This window comes from Manis pentadactyla, chromosome 9 (genome assembly GCF_030020395.1).
Source record: "Manis pentadactyla isolate mManPen7 chromosome 9, mManPen7.hap1, whole genome shotgun sequence".
Classification (NCBI taxonomy): Eukaryota; Metazoa; Chordata; class Mammalia; order Pholidota; family Manidae; genus Manis; species Manis pentadactyla.
In genome coordinates, this window is record NC_080027.1 from 43,665,425 (window position 1) to 43,678,006 (window position 12,582).

Here is a 12,582-nt window from a genome sequence, read left to right on the forward strand (position 1 = left end):
ATTTGAGTTGAGTTGAGTTCCTGGTCTGACGTTGAACTGTTACCGTGACTGCTGGACTAAGTTTTCACCTCATCACTAGGCAGATGTGTCTTTTCTCCCATTGCCCTTGTAGATCTATCAGTTTCAATTTACCAGCAAATACTGAGGCAGAAACATGGGGGTTGCTCAAGAAAACTTGATATCTAAACATCTGGGCAAATGTAAAGATAGCCTGTTCAGTACTATATAGCACAAAATTTCATGTGAGTGGGTTGGGAGTTGTGCACAATACTCACCCTCATCTTTTAATAATATTTTCTAATTCTAAGTGTCAGTGTAGAATTTTAACATCATGTCTTTTTCAGTTTATTGTTGATAACCCATTGCATTTTTCTTCTTCACTAACATGACTTATACATATGCTTTCATTGGTGATATTTTATCATTTCATACATATTCACCTCAGCTGTATTGCAAACTTTTTGGGCATGGGTCATGTCTGTTACACTAGCCTGTGGGGCTGGTCTCTCCCAGCCATAATGAGTACTCATGAAATAGTTGTAAGTGTAAATGCTATTGCCTATTTACTCACCCAAGAGAAATATACTGAGGAACATGAAGTACCTATTATGGCAGTTATTTCTTTAAATACTGTGGATGTATAAAAAATGGAATGGATGGTCTTAATCGAAGAATCAATGTTTAATAGTGGATACATATAAAGATAGGAAAATGAACATGTTATCATTGAAATAAATAAACAGTACAATATTATTATTAAAAAGTGATCAATTCAGTTGAGATTTAGGAATCAGAGATTGGAGTAACTGACACTTTAGCTGTGCCTTGTCAGACTGTTATGGAAAATACTGAAAAAAACCTGGACTGGATCACTGAGGGAAGAACCAAGCAGCACTCAGAGGTCTTGGAGTATTGAGGCTTTATTTCATACTGGTGGGCTCAGAGGGGAGTAATCTCCCAAAAGTCTGAGCCCCAAACAAAGGCAGGGGGAGCAATATATCTCTTTCTGCTTCCTTATCTGTAACATTCCTTCATGCACAGCAAGCGAGCAGGCAAGGGGGAGAGAGTTTAGGGAGTGAACCTTGGGAACTGGTGCTCAGCTGAGCGGGAAACCAAGGGAGTGTTTTTTTGTTTGTTTGTGTTGAGCTGGGGGTGAGACAGAGCGGAGCAACTCGGGCTAGATTGCTGTCCTTGTAAATCTTTCCCTATCATTCCCTCCTCTGATGCCCCTTTAAACACTTTGTTTTAGGGAGGATCATCTCCCTGGTTTATGACAGGGTCATAGTGGCTCTGCATATACATGAGCTGTATGGAGGAAACATGTTCCTTGATAAAGTTAATGAGCCAGTTAAATATGCAGGGTCCCACTAATAGTTTAAGGAACAGCAGAATCGCTGGCACAGCAAGGCCAGTTAGAAGAGTTGTTAGCCATGGATTTCACTTACACCATCCCTGGAACTAAGATTTTTTGTTTTCTAACATCTTCTTCCTACGCTGGATATTTTCTTTTACTTTGGTTAGAGAGCTCCTAATATGCCAGACTTATTTGCATAAAAACAACGATCTTCAAGGGCTGCATATAAGCCTCCCTGTGACATGAACAGGACGTCCAGTCCTCTATGATTTTGCAACACCACTTCAGCTAGGGAATCAACTTGATCTTGCAGCTGAATCATTGTGGTTTCAAGCTGCTCTCAATCTTGATTAAACTTCCTCTGTTAGGGCAGCGAGTCCTAAGTCTCCCTTTATAAGGGCCACTGTGCCTACTGCAGTTGATTCGGCTACACTGAGCCCGACTAGAGCAGGGATCAGCAAAGGGGCAGCCTGTTCTGCCTAGGAAATCTCACTGGGGGAAAGGAGGTAGCTCCCCTCGGGCCTACTATGCACTTTATAACTTCTGTACAGTTAAACATTACAGAGAGGTACTTTGGAGATGCAGGCTGAGACTTGAGTTCAGCTAGGAGGGACGGGTAAGCACAGCAAAAAAATAATTAGCAATTACCTAATAGACAGTAGAAAGGACAATTTTTAAAGGAATAGTCCAGTCCAGGGGTGCAACAGCAGAGAGTCTAATGCCTAGAATAAAAGACACTACTCCGATAAGAGCCAGGGTCCATGGCGTGCGGGTGTCCATTAGTCAGGGCGATCGTCAGATGGGATGCAGAGGCGGAGAGGATCTGGAGGTCTGGCTGGGCCCTCCACTGATGGGCTTCCTTGTCAGGATGATGGGCCCTTTTCACTCTGGAATGACAGACACACGGAGTGATGCCTGCAACCTTGAGGGCAGCAGTAGTAGTTAGAACAACAATGTGGGGCCAGTCCATTGAGGTTTGAGGGAGTCCTTTTTCCAATCTTCAACCCAGACTGAGTCCCCAGCCTGGAAGGAATGTACTGGGGTTCCTAGAGAGATCGGGGCTCTTTCTATGGTGTATTGTTGTAGTTTATTTAGGGTGGCTCCCAAGGCTTGGAGCTGCTTTCTTGATCCTTTATTTATTTAGTGTAGGTTCCCTGGGATGCTTCCTAGACATGGGGAGGGTGTCTATATGCTAATTCAAAAGGGGAAAAACCTTGAGTTCCAGGTGTGCAGCAAGCACGCAGGAGAGCCAGGAGCAGTAAATCTGGCCATGGGAGGCCAATTTCTTGGCAAAATTTAGCTAGGGTTCCTTTGAGGGTGTGCTTCAATCACTCTACTTTCCCTGAACTCTGTGGCCTGTATGCAGTGTGAAGTTTCCAGGTAATGTTGAGGGATTTAGTTAACATTTGTACTACATCTGCTACAAAGGCAGGCCCATTGTCACTGTGGATTGTGGATGGTAGGCTAAACCAGGGCACAATTTCTCTCAGGACATTGGCTACCTCCTGGCTTCATTCTGTCCTGGTTGGGAACAGAGTATGTACACACTATTATTAGGAGGTATCTGAGTCCCCTGCTTGGCTGGACATCTGTGAAGTCTATCTCAAGGCCTTCAAAGGGGGCAACTCCTGCTCTTTGGACACCAGGTGGGAGTTGCGGCATAGATCAAGCATTATTTCTGGCACAAGTTACACACTGTCTACTCACTGCTCGGCATAGTGCTGGCAACTGGCTGATGTAGTATTGCTTTTTGAGGAGGGCCTCCAGTGCAGTTTTTCCCAGGTGGGTGAGCTGGTGGTATTCACTGACTAGTTGCCTCCTGGTTGCAGTTGGAGCAAAGATACATCTGTCTGGCAGCATCCACCGTCCATTTTCAGTTAAGGTGGGTCCTTCAGTTATGGCCCAGTCTTTCTCCTTTTCAGTGTACTTGGGTAGGGGGGCCTCTACTGGGGGTGTTAGGGCTATAGTGAGGGAAGGATCTCTCCCTGACTCTTTAATGGCTGCTGCTTTGGCAGCTTCATCTGCGGTTCGATTCCCCTCTGCTGTAGGGTTGTTTTCCTTTTGATGTTCTTTGCAATGCAGAATTGCTATTTTTTTTATGTACAAAGAGATTGAAGGGCCTTTTTATATCTGGCAGGCCTAGGGCTGGTGCCTGTTCTGAAGCAGCTTTTATTTCCAGGAAGATGGCTCTTGCCTCTTTTGTCTAGACAGGGGGCTTTCAGTCTGGCATCCCCACCCCTACCCCCAGGAGGTTGCAGAGGAGCCTTGCCATTGCCAAGAATCCAGGAATCCAGATTTTTGCAGAACCCACAGCCCCTAGGAATTCTTTCATGCCCCCCTCATCCTGGGCTGGGGCAAGGAGTTAATGACCTTTTTTTCCTCTGGCCTTAGTGCCCTTTCTTCTTGGGTGAGGAGGAAGCCTAAGTACCGGACTTGCTGTTGGCAGATTTGTGCCTTTTTTATGAAGCTCGGTATCCTGAGTCTGACAGGAGTTGCAGGAGGGCCTTTGTGCCTTTTGCATAATTTTCCTGGGTGTCACTGGCAAAGAGGAGGTCACGTACCTACCGCAGGAGGGCGCAGCATGTGGCATCTCTCGGAAAGCTGGCAAGGTCTGCAGCCAATGCCTCTCCGAAGAGAGTGGGGTGAGTTCTTGAAGTCTTGTGGAAGCTGCATCCATGTTGACTGCATCTGCTGCCCTGTATCCAGTTCAGTCCATTCAAAGGCAAATAAGAGCTGGCTTTGGGGGGGGGCCAGCCAGAAGCAGAAAAAGGCATCTTTAAGTCTGGACGAGTGAACTATTTGGCAGACTCTGGGATCTGGCTGAGGAGGGTGCAGGGGTTTGGGACCACCAGGTGTCAAGAAACAGTCACTCTGTTAATGGCTCACAGGTCTTGAACAGGCCGGTGTCCTCCTCCTGGCCTTTTGACTGGTAGAAGCAGGGTGTTCCAGGTGACTCACCCTCTATTAGAATGCCTGCCTCTCTGAGTCTGATCAGGTGTTCCTGGATGCCTGCTCTCACCTCTTGTGAGAGGGGATACTGCCACTGTCTTTATGGCTCCGAGAATAGTTGCAGTCTTTTTCACTGAAGGGGGCTACAGGGAGCATGACCACAGAGTGTTCTGCCCCTGTGTCAACCATAAAATTCATGTTTTGGCCCCCACTTTCATTTTGACTGTGGGCTCATGGGGGCTGAGTGCAAGAGAGCCTGTTCCTTGTCAATCTGAGTCTGTTTCTGCCAGGCTAATGAGCCTTTCCTGTGAGGCTCCTCCCAGCAGAGACTGGGCCTCGGAGCTTTGCCTCAGTTGGGGCTTTCATTCTTCCAAGGCCCTTTTTCTTTACAGTAAGCCCACTGGTCCTTGGCTAGGGGTGTCCTTGGCTTCCCCCCTCTTGGTGGCTGGCTTCTCTCTGCCTTGTGCCCATCTCTCTCTTTCAGAGCAGTGCCAGAAGACTGGCCTTTTTCTTCATTTTTCTTTCAGCCTCTCTGTTGGCCTGAACTTCTCTGTTTAGATATACTTTGTTGGCAATTTCAATCAGCTGAGTGATATTCATCCCAGCGAAACCCTCAAGTTTTTGGTGCTTTCGTCTGATGTCTGGGGCAGCTCGGGCTATGAATGAGGTGTTTACCATCTGCTGGCTCCCTGGGACTCAGGGTCAAAAGGGGTGTAAATGCAGTAAGTTTCACACAGTCTTTCATAATAGTCCCCAGGAGGCTCTCCTGGCTGTTGAGTGACTGAAGAAACTTTAGTCATGTTCATAGGATTTTTGGACCCAGCTTTGATTCCCTGGAGGAGGGCATCCTGATATTGGTGGATGTGGTGCTGTCCCTCAGGGGTGATGAAGTCCCTCTTGGGGTGCTTCTCAGGGACAGCAATTTCAGCCCATGCACCCCGACCAAGGATCCTGGCTGCCTCCTCTCTTCTATTGTGAACAGGGTGTGGAGAAGCTGTTGACAGTTTTTTTTCAGGTTGGCTGATGGATTTGGAAGAGAGATTACATAAGATCAACTGATGGGGTGTCAGTTGTGGAGAAGGGTTGATAGTAAAACATGGACTGGCTAGGCTGGATGGTCCCAAATTTATTATGTCTTTCAGGCCCCACATCTCTTGCATTGGCATCTGAAGGGTGCCTGCTCCCTGCTGAGCGTGCAGTCTGGCTGCTGGTCTGGGGGAGAGTGGGTTCACTGGTTCTGGAGTTAGCAGGGAGGCTGATGGCGGCGGGATATCAGGGACCATGGGGCTCAGTGCTGAAGGCCTTGGAGGCACCTAAGGCGGGGGCAATTATTAGCTCTTCCTCCAGGTCACCAGTAAAAATTTGCGGAGGCTCAGGCTTCTATTGATTCTTTGCAGGCTTCTTTGTTGAGGCAGCTAAGACCCTACCCTGTCCTTGCCGGTTGCAAGGGGATCGCACCCAAGGGGGAAGAGTCTAGGCAACTTCTAACCAGGAGTTAAAGTATGGGAACTGATTAGGATGACCTGGATCTCTAAGGATGACCCACCAGGCTCAGCAGATTGTTGGAACATCTTGGGTTCCTTCTGGAGGCCACCCTACACTAAAGGTGGGCAATACAGATGCACACAAGGTTTTCAACCTTCCAGGAATTAATTTTACTCTGTAATTTTCTGAAAATCCCTTCCTGAAATTCTTGATCATAGTGTCAAGGACTGTGAGATTACTATGCCCTGACCCCATGATGTGTCCGTGGACAGTACCATGACAACAGACAAGGAGGGGTGCATCCTCTAGAGAGGAGACCAGTCAGATGCCCATCTGTTTGCACTCCTTGCAGAGACTTGGGCCAGCCTTGACTAAGATGCACCCGTATAAGTCCCAGGCCAGGTCAGCCGAAGCTGAATCACCAATATGCCATGACAGCTGACTGCGAAAGCTGACAAGGGCCCATGCAGATTCCATAGTGCAGGCCATGGAATCACAGTTTCTGTGCTGACTGAATGACTTCAGCTGCCCTGCACACACACACACACACACACACACACACACACACACACACACACACACACACACAGAGTTTAAACATTTCCCCCCTGGGAATGTCTACCTGTGAGACTTCTAAGAAGTCTCCGGGAGGTGATCAGGCTCCCCTTCCACCCCAAGGGATGGGACTGGCTGGGTCAGGTGCCCTGGGGCCTTACTGGATTTGACATCAGTACCAGGACTAAGTGTGAAAGGAAGTGGTATGCTGAATCAGGCTTGTATTGGTTTATGAAAGCCAGTTGTACATACCCCATGATCTGTAATGTCATAATGGTAGGTTGCAATTAGTCGGGATGAGTATTTACACAACAGAAATTAGCAACCACCGCATACTGCGGTTTCTAAAAAGATTTTCCAGAGAGTTAAGTACTTACCAAAACACAACTGGGCAAGGTATTCTAGGAAAAGGAGGAAGCATGAAGAAAAACAAAGCATAGAAAGGGTGTGTGTTAGTAACATTCTCTAATCTCCAGGAACAACTTAAGACCTAAAGGATCTCACATTATTCCAGGAGAGAAAGGATTCTGAAATGGGTTCTGATGCATATGCACATACACTGCCCAGATCCCAATTCAGTAAAGGACTTGAAGCCTCTGCTGCAGGAAGTACTGTCAGTAGAAAGCCTTTGACTTTCAGCCCCCTCAAAGATTGCCTTAGCTGCAGAAATGTGCATTGCTCAAGCTCATGACCCATTCAACCACTGAGATGAAAAGGTATGAAGGCCAGGCCCTTTCAGCCCAATGCAAAACAATTCAGGGTGAGACAACTTTAGCTCCAGAACCTTTTGTGGTGTTGGCCAGCACTGTCATCAGGCCTGATTCACAGCTCAAATTCTCCTTCTGGCAATCTTACTTCTATCCCTTTTCTTTGTAAGATGCTTATTGCAAAGACTATTCCTGTGAAACATACTGCACACTAAATTTTACTTCAAAGTCTGCTTCTCAGACAGCCTTGGAATGAGAGGTTCTCAGAAAACCCATGACATAGACAAAGGATGCAATAAAATTCTCTAAGACATCCTTTTGCAGTCAGATGAAACAAGATAAGAATGCAAAGGGATATAGCCATGATTTTTGACCCTAAGTCTTAAGTAGAAGGACAAATTCTGTGCATAAGCCTGGAAGAATGGAAATAACTCATCTACTTGGATACCTATCCACTAAGCCTTGAGTGTTAAGGGACAGATATAAAAAGCTCTTAGAGGCTCTCATTTGCTAGGTTGAGAACAGGAAATTTCATATACACACTGAACCAAATTCTTGCCACTTACTAAGCTTATTTGCATCAAAATTTTAAAATGGCATTAGGTCAATTACATAATTCAAATGATAATTTCTTAAATAACCAGCCCTTAACTTTATTCCCAGGCCTCTGTTACTTGGGTTGATATAGCCTTAGGTTTTTAACTCATGAATTTAGGAATACCTAATCACCTCTGGTAGAACAGGTGAGGTTTTTTCTATGGAGATATTGAACCAGAAAAATCTCTGGACTCAGAGATGTGGAAAAATGTCATCAAAAGCAGAGATACCATGTTTTCTTTTTCTATATTATTAATTTACTTGAATTATTAGTTATTAATTTTCAATATAATTTTAATTTTTCTATTAATTTTCTATGTAATTAATTATTTTTAATGCTGAGTAATATTCCATTTTCTGGATAAACCACAAACTATTTGTCCATTTACCTACTGAAGGGCATCTAGGTTTCTTCAGAGTTTTGGCTATTATGAATAAAGTTGCTATAAACATCTGGGTGGTCATAATATTCAGCTCCTTTGGATGAACACCAAGGAGCATGATTGCTGGATCATATGGTAAGAGCATATTTAGGTTTGTGAGAAACAGCCCAAATACCTTCCAAAGTGGCTGTGCCATTTTGCATCTCCCCACAATGAATCTGAGTTTTTATTATTCCACATCCTCAGCGGCTTTTGATTTTGTCAGCATTCCAGATTTTAGCCACTCTAAGAGATGTGTAGTGGAATGGTATCCTACTGTTACTTAAATTTGAATTTCCCTGATGATGACATATGATGTGGAGCATATTTCCATAGACTTATTTGCTATGTGTTTATCTTATTTGATGAGATATCTGTTAAGATATTTGGCCCATTTTTTTCATTAGGTTTTTTGTTTCCTTTTTGCTGAGTTTTAAGAGATTTTTATGTAATTTTTATAACTTCTTTACCAGATATATCTTCGCAATATTTTCTCCCAGTCTGTGGCTTGTCTTGTCATTCTCTTGACATTATCTTTCACAGAGCAGAAACTTTTAATTTTAATAAAGTCCAGCGTATCAGTTGTTTCTTTCTTGACTTTGATGCTATGTGTAAAAAGTCACTGCCATATAGTTTTTCTCTTACATTATCATCCAGGAGTTTTATATAATTTTGAATCTTACATTTAAGTCTATAATCCACTTTGAAATCTGTCTGTGAAAGGTGTAATAACTTTTTCCTGGATTCTTTAATTTTTTCATTTTCATGTGAATGTCTAGTTCCAGCACTATTTATTGAAAAGACTATCTTTGCTCAATTGTATTTCTCTGGCTTTCTTGTCAAAGATCAGCCATATATATTCATATGGGTCTATTTCTGGAATCTTTATTTCTCCATTGATTGTTGTAGCCTATAGTAAGTCTTGAAATCTGGAAGTATATTTCCTCCAACTTTGTTTTTTCTCCTTCAGTATTGTTTTCGCTATCCTGAGTGCTTTGCCTGTACATATATTGTAGAACCAGTTTGTCAGTATTCACAAAATAATTCACTGTTATTTTGATTGGACTGCACTGAGTCCAAACAGTAAGGTGGGAACAACTGACATCTTGACAATATTGATTCTTCTATTAATGAACAGAGAATATCTCACCACATGTTTAATTCTTGATTTCTTTCATCAGAGTTTCATAGCTTTCCATGTAGAGATCTTGTACATATTTTGTAAGGTTTATACATAAGCGTTTCATTTTGGGGTGGAGAGTGTTAATATAAATGGTATTTTATTTTTAATTTTAAATTCCCCTTGTTTGTTGTTTGGTAATAGGAGAGTAATTGACATTTGTATATTGATCTTATGTTCTGAAAACTTGCTATAATTATTTATTAGTTCCAGGAGTCTTCTATGTATTCTTGCATATTTGTTTACACACATGATCATGTCATATGAGTAAATACAGTTTTATTTCTTTCTTCTCAATCTATGTATCTTTATTTCCTTTTGATGTCATTACGTTGACTAGGACTTCCAGTACAATGTTGAGAGAGTGGAAAAGGGGGCCATTTTTGCCTTGTTCTTAATCTCAATGCAAAAGCTTTTAATTTAACCATTCAGAATGATGTTGAGTTTGTTGTAAATATTTGTCAAGTTGAGAATGTTCTACTCTCTTCCTAGTTTACTGAGAGTTTTTATCATGAATAGGTGTTGGGTTTTGTCAAATGCTCTTTCTACATCTGTTGATGTGATCATATGAAAATTCTTCCTTGATATGATATGATAGATTGATATGATAGATATGATAGATTATATTAATGCTTTTCAGATGTTGAACCAGCCTTGCATACTTACATAATTTTGCTTGATTATGGTGCACAATTCTTTTTATACATCATTGGATTCAAACCATTGTTGGTTTCAATATTTTGCTGAGGATTTTTGCATCTGTGTTCATGAAAGATATTGGTTTATATTTTTCTTGTAATGCTTTTGTCTGATAATGTTTTGTTAAATATTAATGCAATGCTGGCCTCATAATATGAATTAGGAAGTATTCTTTCTGCTTCTGTCCTTCAAAAGAGATTGTAGAGAACTGGAATAATTTCTTCCTTAAATGTTTAGTAGTTGAGTTCTGGGCCTGATGATTTATGTTTTTGAAGGTTATTAATTATTGACTCATTTTCTTTAAAACATAAAAGACTATTAAGATAATCTGTATCTTCTTATGTGAGTTTTGACAATTTTTTTTCAAGGAATTGTCCATTTCATCTTTTTTATGTCACCACAGGTGATTGAAATCATGGAAAGTAAAACCATGGATAGGGAGGAACTACTGTAATTTTTCACAGCATTCAACAGCTAGTAACTGCTGTCCCTGGTTACTCAGAGCACATAATTATTCTTGTACATTATTCTGACTAACAAAGCCCACTGTTTTTCTCCATCATGTGATCCTGGGTCACCTCTCAGTTGCTGCCAATCTGGACACCCAGTTTGGGAATTTGGCATCATCATCTCTTTTCCTTGATCAGGAGAAAAATCTCCAATGGCAATGGCATTATTTCTCCTCCCTAGAGGTTGCATTAGGTAAAACATTGGTCCTGTGGGAATGAACTAGCCAAGAGGGGAACACACAGTTTAGTTAAGGCACCGAAGTGTAGTGCTAATAAACACCTAGCTGAAGAGAGTCAAGGATGATGAATGCACAAATGTAGTATCTTAGCTCTGGAGTTGCTGAAGGAGAAACAGATGCCTCACTCAAGACATCTAGACTTCCTTGAAGAACTATCTTCCTTAGGCTCCACTGTGTTTTTAATTCTTTTATGCCCACATTCAGTGGCTTCCTTCACCTACAATAAGTCCCTAGGCTTGGCAGACTGGAGATCCAGCCCACCTGGAGCAGGGTGAATGGCTGTCCACACCTCAGGGCTCAAATACGCCTGAGGGAAGGCTCTTAAGGTAAGAAGTATGGGTAAGATATAAATACCTAGTATATTTGAAGAATTCAGAGAAGTAGGGGGAAGGTCAGGGAGGCAGGTCTGACTATTGCTTATGTAAAATCAGTTTTGGAACAGGTCAGACGTACAGATTGCCATTCTCCCTGAGGACCCAGACCATCATCCTAAAAGGCTGCTCAGAACAGCTCTGAGATGGGATGCCATTGCAAATTCACCTCCAGGAATAGATAGTGCATATGATGGCAGTCCATGTACTGAAATCCCTGGTCCCTGAAAACACTGCTATCTGTTATTAAATTAAAATTATAATGTTATGAATGATGATGATGATTTTGACATCAATGATGATTTGACACCTCCTCTATCTCACTTTCAGGGATATCATAAACACCTAGCAATATTTTGAGCCAACAAAGGAATTAGGCAAAATAATTCTGACAAGTGTTCTTGGGTACTCCAGGTCACGCCACCTTTGGATCACTGTTGTTTATGGCTGAAAATGTGTCACATCACAGCTGCCTCACCATCTCCATTAACATTTTGCTCCACTTAAACCCCAAATATTCCTAGGTCTCAAATCTGTGCCAACTGCTTTAGATAAATTTTCTTGAGTTTCATAAATGTTACATAAGATAACATAGTTTCCAGTTTTTTGCCCTCAAAGAAGTTTGGTAATCTACCCAAAGTAACGGAGGGAGTGAATGACAATTGTCAGACTGTCTGACTCCGGAGGAGTAGCCACTGAGAGCAGGGTGCTTATGTCTACATCCTATAGACCCATTTATGGAAGATGGATTGTGAATATCCTAAGTCAGACACTTTTCTACCAAGAAGTAGGAATAAGTGATCTAAGAGGTAAGACCGGGTATACCTGGGCAGGATGGAGTCTCTGAAGATATTGCAAGATTTGAGGGAGGGCATCAAGGAATAAGAAAATAATTATGTGCAAGTGCCAAAGTGATAACAGTTTTTGTTCAGTGATTTGAAAAGGGACCAGAATAAAGTGAGTAATTTAAAAGCTAGGAAAGTGAGGGTGGTGTGTAAAGACCAGTATGGCCTGATACGCTATATAATTATATGCATGTATATAAGTCACAGGATGAGAATATGGAGAGCAGTCCTCTCATTATCTGCTTCTAAAAAGGAAATAAAAGGGTATGAGAGTGGAAACAGTAGGGGGTTAGGAATTATATTAAGTCTGTCAGAGGAAACTATTAAGTGTAATTTTATTAGTAGAGCAGAATAGGTTGGGGGCCATATGAATTTCAGAAAAACTTTGACATCAAGTAAGATAAGTGAAAAAATGTTATGGCTGTTCGGTGCCCAGGGTAACTGGGGTTGGGCGACCTCATATCACTACAAAATTGAAGTCCCTAGAGTTCCTACTATAATGCTTCATCTTCTCCAGTCCCTGATAAACTCTGTCTCTTTAGAATTCTTTCCTGAATTTTTGTTTCTTTGTTTCAGTTAATTTCACCAAAATCTACAAAATAACTGAACTTGTACTGGGTTTCATTCTTTTTCTCATCCTTAGCATGTGATAACTGACCAGTATTTTGTT